The 7,493-nt window shown below is 42.5% G+C and overlaps 1 long non-coding RNA gene across 1 annotated transcript; it reads left to right on the plus strand.

Moving 5' to 3' along the window:
• The first annotated feature begins 1,141 nt into the window (after nucleotides 1-1,141).
• Nucleotides 1,142-4,530, plus strand: LOC114486540 (uncharacterized). Its single transcript, XR_003680404.2, has 3 exons — nucleotides 1,142-1,218; nucleotides 3,705-3,922; nucleotides 4,399-4,530. It is a non-coding gene; the product is annotated as an uncharacterized lncRNA (long non-coding RNA).
• Nucleotides 4,531-7,493: the final 2,963 nt, after the last annotated feature.

Here is a 7,493-nt window from a genome sequence, read left to right on the forward strand (position 1 = left end):
TTTGTCTTTTCCTCTCGTTTTCTTCCTTTGTGATTTGATGATGTTCTGTAGTGTTATGCTTAGATTTATTTATCTGTTGTGTATGTGTTATAGGTTTTCGCTTTGTGGTTACCCTGGGAATTACATAAAACATATTTATAACGGTGTATTTTAAGCTGATAATTTTGAACATGTACAAAAGCTCTACGTTTATACACTCCCTCCATTTTGTTTTTGATGTCACCGTTTATATCTTTCTTACATCGTGTATCCATTAACAAATTATTGTATAGTTATTTTCAATCCTTTTGTCTTTTAACCTTAATGCTAGAGTTACAAGTGATTTACCCACCACTATAACAACCGTAGAGTATTTGGAATTTAACAATATATTTACCTTTACCAGTGAGTTTTATATCAATACTTTGATATGTTTTCCCATCACTAATTAGCATCTTTTCATTTTAGCTTGAAGAACTTCCTTTAACCTTTCTTGTAAGACTGCTCTGGTGGTGATGAACTCCCTTCAGCCTTTGCTTTTCTGGAAAGCTCTCTCTCCTTCAGTTGTGAAGCACAGCTTTGCTGGGTATAGTATCCCTGATTGGAATTTTTTCTCTGTGAGCAGTTTGAATATGTCATTTCATTCTCTTCTGGCCTGCACAGTTGCTGCTGATAGTCTTATGGGTATTCCCTTATATGTGACAAGTTGTTTTTCTCTGGCTGTTCTTCAGATTCTTTTCTTGTCTTTAGCTTTTGACAATTCAAAAGTAATGTGTCTCTGTGTGTGTCTCTTTGGATTCATCTTTTTTGGAACTCTCTGGACTGTGCGGATCTGGATGTTTCTTCCCCTATGTCAGGGAAGTTTGCAGCCGTTATTTCTTTCAATAAACTTCCTGCCCCTCTCTCGTTTCTGTCATTGACCTCTATAATGTGTATAATTGGCTCACTTGATGGTGTCCTGTAAGTCCCTTAAGTTATCTTCATTCTTTTTCATTCTTTTTTCTGTTTGCTCCTCTGACTGGATAAATGCCAGTGACCTGTCTCCAAGTTTGCTTATCCTTTGGTTTAATCGAGTCTGCTGTTGAAGCCCTCTGTTGAATTTTTCAGTTATTGTATTCCTCAGGTATGTGATGTGTTTGGTGCTTTTAGGTATTTTCTTCGTTGAAATTCTCACTGTGTTCATGCATAGTTCTCCTGACCTCGGTGAGCATCTGTATGACTGTTACTTTGAACTCTCGGGTAAGTCACTTATTTCCATTTCATTAAGATCTATTTCTGGAGTTTTATCTTGTTCTTTTGTTTGGAACATAGTCCATTGTTTCTTCATTTTCCTCGCCTGTCTGTGCTGGCTTCTGTGCATTCGATAAAACAGCCACCTCTCCCAGGCTTCACAGAGTGGTCTCATGCAGGAGATGAACGTTGTTCATCAGCCCAGCCCAAGCTTTGGGTTGCATCTCAAACGTTTGTAATAGTCCAAGCTGCCTTCTTTGTTCTTGGAGCCTGTGGGTAGTTGAGGGTGTGTTAAGGCTGGTCAGTTTCCCGATGGGGAGGATCACCGTCAGCACCTAGATGCAGGTTGATTGGAAGCTGAACCCTCAGATGGCAGCTGGGCAAGTGTGTAGTTAGGCCCTTTCCTGGCGTAAACTGGGCGATAGGGGTTTTTGCCTGCTCCCTGGGCACTTGGCCTGGGTGTATAGCTGCAGGGGGTGCTCCTGTGCCTGTTAAGAACTTGCTTTGTTTGTTACAGCCCTGTAGGGCTTGTGAATGCAAGCCCTATTGGGCATCAGAGCCAGACAATCTGGGTCAATCTGTCCCTCGGGCGGCAGCTGCTGAAGCTGGAGCACAGATGTGTGTATCAGCTCCTTCCTGGGAGATACTGGTGATTTGGAGCAGGCTAGAGGCAGTAGGCGGAGGAGCTATCCAGTGGATTTCTTGGTCTCTGGGGAGGATGGCAGGCAGCCCCTAGATGTGTGCTAAATTAGAAGCCTGGCTGTCACGCAACAGCTTTTAATACCTGCAACTAGACCCTTTTTAGGGAAAGACTAGGAGTTGGTGAGTCCTTTAGAGCTGGCTAAGAACTCTGTTATAGTCTTGTGGGTTTCTTGGACGCAAGTCCCCAGACTAGGTGTTTGGCAGGGGTGGGGGGGGGGAGAAGGGGGCATCTCTTGGGTGGAGGTCTTAATCTGGGTCAATCTGTCCCTCGGGCGGCAGCTGCTGAAGCTGGAGCACAGATGTGTGTATCAGCTCCTTCCTGGGAGATACTGGTGATTTGGAGCAGGCTAGAGGCAGTAGGCGGAGGAGCTATCCAGTGGATTTCTTGGTCTCTGGGGAGGATGGCAGGCAGCCCCTAGATGTGTGCTAAATTAGAAGCCTGGCTGTCACGCAACAGCTTTTAATACCTGCAACTAGACCCTTTTTAGGGAAAGACTAGGAGTTGGTGAGTCCTTTAGAGCTGGCTAAGAACTCTGTTATAGTCTTGTGGGTTTCTTGGACGCAAGTCCCCAGACTAGGTGTTTGGCAGGGGTGGGGGGGGGGGAGAAGGGGGCATTTCTTGGGTGGAAGTCTTAAAAGTTGGGGTGCTGGGGTGCTAGATGTGGGGTCCAAACCCTTTGCTCTTCAGGGGGAACTTTGGAGTTGGGAGTGCCCACCGGAGTGTATGGTGGTGTGCCAGAGTTAGGGTTTATGGTGAGAGTATGTCTGAGCCTTTGCTGCCCGTTTCGATGTGGGTATTTTCTTGTTTGCTAGATGTGTGAGAGTAGCTCAGCTGGTTTTTTTTTCCTTCTTTCAGGAAAACTTGCTCTGTGTGCGGTGGTATATTCGGTGTGTCCATGGGGGGAGGGGGAGTTCAGCGGCCTCCTAGGTCACTGTCTTAGACCTAAACCCTCAGATAACTTTTTTTTTTTTAATGTATTTATTTTTGGCTGCATTGGGTCTTTGGTGCTGCCAGCAGGCGTTCTCTAGTTGTGGCGAGCGGGGGCTACTCTTCATTGTGGTGCACGGGCTTCTCATTGCGGTGGCTTCTCTTGTTGTGGAGCACGGGCTCTAGGCGCACGGGATTCAGTAGTTGTGGCTCACGGGCTCAGTTGCTCCGCGGCATGTGGGATCTTCCCGGACCAGGGCTCGAACGTGTGTCCCCTGCATGGGCAGGCGGATTCTTAACCACTGTGCCACCAGGGAAGCCCTTCTCAGATAACTTTTTAACACTTTCTAGTATTACTCACTTTTCCCCCCAGCTTATATTTTCAAAGCCCTTGTCTAAATAATTTATTGTATTTTTTTTTTAATTTATTGTATTCTTTCCGTTTTCTAGCTTGGGGTTTGGTAGCTTCATTTTGTTTTTCTGTCAGTCAACTTACATTCTAGGTAGTAGGGTTTTTTTTTTTTTTTTAATTTTTATTGGAGTATAGTTGATCTACAATGTTGTTAGTTTCAGGTATACAGCAGAGTGACTCAGTTATACATATACATAGATCGACTGGGTTTTTTTCTTTTAAATTCTTTTTCCATAGAGGCCATGACAGAGTATTGAGTTCCCTGTGCTACACAGTAGGTCCTTATTAGTTACCTATTTTATGTATAGTAGTGTGTATATGTTAATCCCAAGCTCCTAATTTATCCCTCCCCCCAGCGTTTCCCCTTAGACAACAAACTTACAGTTACCAATCTCTGTGACTCTACTTCTGTTTTGTAAATAAGTTCATTGGTACCTTTTTTTTTTTTTTTAGATTCCACACGTAAGCCTACGTAGTCGTCTTAACACTCCATATGAGGTTAGAGTCTGTTTAAAGAAAAGTGAGTCATCTCTCTACGTAGCGTTTCAGACGGCTGTCTCATCTCGGATGCCTGTGAATACAGCTTTTGAAATGTGAGCCACTCCACTGCAGGCTGCCTGCTCCTGCCTCCGCAAGACCCCCTGAACGGAGTCAGTTTAAGTCTTCCCCAGGTAGGTACAATCAAGTTTAAATATCAAACCGGGAAGGTGGAGGGGCAGTTTAGAAAAAGAACGTTCTTTTGCCAAACCTGACTGACCTCTATTTGTATTTTTCTTTCCTTAAAACTTTCTGTAGTTTTCCTCATCCCAATACGCATTTTGAAAAGGTACCTTAAATCTGTAATGTTTCACAAACTCCCAAGAGCAAATTAGCCCTGCACTAGCTGGCGAAAGCTGCCACCATTTAGGAAAAGATAAGTAGTAACAAAGCCGATGGCCTCTTTTAAATCTTAATACAGGCAGGCCTCGTGTTATTGCGCTTTGCTTTATTGCGGGTCACAGATACTAAGATTTTTACAAATGGAAGGTCTGTGGCAACCCTGTGTCGACCAAGTCTATGGGTGCTAATTTTCCAGTGGGCATTGGCTCACATCGTGTCTTTGTGTCACATTTTGGTAAGTCGAACAATATTTCCAACCCTCCACTAGCCAAAAGATTACCACTCGCTCAAGTCTCAGATGATGGAGAGCATTGTCGGCAATGAAGTCTCTTTGAATGAAGGTATGTATGTTGTTTTTTTAGACATAACGTTACTGCACGTGCTAAGAGACTACACAGTGTAGTGTAAACGTAACTTTTATATGCACTGGGAAACCAAAAAATTCATGTTACTCTGTGATAGTCGCTGTATTGCAGCCGTCTGGAACGGAACCCAGAGTGTCTGAGGTTTGCCTGGATTCGGACTCTAATAGTATTAGAAAGCCCTGAAAGGATTGGTTTCAAAACTTTTATTGTGGAAACTTCGGTCATCACTTTTTAATGGACTTAAAGTATTTTGCTTGTTGGTGTTTACATGAGTAGGTCCCTCCTGTAGAATTCTGACTTGATTTTCATGCCTTAAACATCAAGTTGCACAAGGTATAACTAGAGAAATGGAAGTCTCTACCTCACCCTCCGGGGGTTGCTATATTTTGTGGCAGGATTGCTGTCAGTAATTAAGATAGTGCGTGTGATCTTCTGTAACCTCGTGACTGCACACAGTGCTCCATAAACAGAAGGGCATTAAGCAGTGTGACCCACAGCGTCCTGCGTGGGCTCCCGATGGTTCTGCTGCTGAGCGTGCATCAAGGGCGATGAGCCGGAGGCAGCACCTCACTTAGAGACGACAGTGTGTCAATAGTGACCAGAGCCGGGCACTGCTAAGAAAGGTCAGCTGTAGAAAGTCGCGGTGTATAATCAATCATGCTGACAGATGAGAGATGATAAAAGTGAAGTACTAAGTAACAAATTGAGCTCTGTTGCTTTAGCGAATGGCTGTTTGATCTCTCAGTAGAGGTTTTTAATTGAAGTACAGTGGGGCTACAGTGCTGTGTTGCAGGTGTGCAGCAAATTGATTCAGTTGTACGTATCTATGTCTGTCTACTCTTTTTCAGACTCTTTCTTTCCCCTTACACTTTATTACAAAAGAGTGAGTATAGTTCCCTGTGCTGTACACAGGAGGACCCTGCTGTAGAGCAGACGTCTGTATCTTGGGTTTGTGAAACAGCCAATGGGACGTGGACCTTTATGAAGGTTCCTCATCGTTTCCGCTTTCCCCAAACTTAAAGCTTTGTGTGAATCCCATAACCAAGTAGGGAGCTAGTCAGAAAAATTAGAGACTACGGTGTTTGTTAGTGGCACTGGATGTAAACTACAGCCCAGTGGGTTACGGTGGTTTCTCAAATGGCTCTTGCTGGAAAAGAGGTTTCCGTCAGAAGTGAAACACGTAGCAGTTAGAAACTTGATCTCCTCACCAACGTGGCATCTTGATTACGCACACTGTTTAAAGAATGACACCATACCGAGGACAGAGAAGGACAGGATTTATGTATGGTAAAAAGGCAAGTGAATGAAGCTGTAATTTTTATTTCATTTCTCTTAATACATCCACAGCTATTGCCACCTAAATAGATCTTTAAAAGAAGCATACACAAGTGCTGACTATTATCTACAAATATTTATTGTAACACTTGAATAGAACTACAGGAAGCCCTTGGCACTGATAGAAAATATTGATTCACTGTTAGGTTACAAAAATGTATACATAGCAAAATTTAATGCTCTTTACATAAAAAATATTAGACTACTTAAACCAAACTTTCAAAAATTCCTGGTAATGGCTACCAGAATTAGAAAAGTAAAAGTAGGCTTTAGACGCTGCCTCTTCTAGAACACTGGACTCAAAACAGCACCTCCACTGCTAGAAAAAATATTTAAGTCTGTCATGCAACAGGAAAACAGAACACCAAGCTCTTCTGGAACAAGTGTTGTACACAGAAGAGAACGTCTCCCAATGAAAAAGAAAAAAAAAGAAAGTCAAGATCCCAGTAGGCATTTTTTTTTTAGGCATTAACAACACCAACAAAGAGAATCCAAAGGAACTATTATACTTGACGTTCCATTTTAATAGCATCTGATAAAGGTATGCTTCCTTGCATTTTAACAAACACATTTCTGCACATGGATACGTTTTAAAATCCAGGAAACGGCCAAACCACAAGTTAATTCTTAACAGGAATATACAGAGTTAACCCTATATTATGCAGCCCCCTTGAAGAAGCACTGATGCACCCAACAAGTTATATGTATCATTTCCTAAAGAACACCACACAGTTTACCATCACTGATACTCGATACCTATAGTCGCTTAATGTTCTGAAACACAATGATTTAGAAGGCAAGTTTCTTTCGAAGATGGCTTACAACTCAAGCAGGTGGGTTTTTTTGTTGTTTTTGTGGGGGTTTTTTGGTTTTGTGTTTGCTGAACACGGAACTTTATTATTCCGGGAAACTCAGATTTCGATAAGACAACGTGAAAGAGTGTGCCAACCCTAATTGAAATTACTTCAGTATTCAAGTCTATAAAAGTAGGTGGGGTGCGGTCTGTTGGTAATGCGGTTTTAGATAGCTGGTATGAAACTGTAAACTCGCTATTCAGACCACGTAAAAACGGTTTTGAGTGGTGGTCATTTTAATAAGGTAACGCTTCTCCATTAAGAAACACATTTGTGGAACAAAATTCTAGGAAGGATTTGGGGTTGCCTGTTGTAACTTAAGTAAGTTCTGAGAAATTTAAAGGAAATAGTAAGGCAGAGCTGACATTTCTGAAGAAGAATGATGACAACTGGGTCACTGTATTAACATGAAATCTATTTATTATAAAATTGATTCTGGAAAGTTTGTCAGTTGCAATCCAGCTTCTTGCACGCTCGGTGTAGGAGAATTATTATAATGGGCTCGTTTGAACATTCTTGGGAAAAAAGGATTTCTGACTGGATCCGGAAATTAATATGTCCTGCGGGTGGGGAGGTAGGTCAGCAAATTTTGTTTAAAAAAGGTCAGTTGTAAGCATCACTTTATCTTGGAGCCCCAGCTTCATAAATGTCAGCTGTCTGTCAGACGTGGAACTAAACTAACTTCACCTCAATTCCACTTTACCTCCTATTTTAGATAGATACATTTATTTGAGCACGGATGGCCTCAGTGAATCTGTGGTCACCCCCGCCTGATGCTGCTATGGCATGGGCCCTATCAAGATAGATAG

The sequence above is a fragment of the Physeter macrocephalus genome, chromosome 7 (genome assembly GCF_002837175.3).
Source record: "Physeter macrocephalus isolate SW-GA chromosome 7, ASM283717v5, whole genome shotgun sequence".
Taxonomy (NCBI): Eukaryota; Metazoa; Chordata; class Mammalia; order Artiodactyla; family Physeteridae; genus Physeter; species Physeter macrocephalus.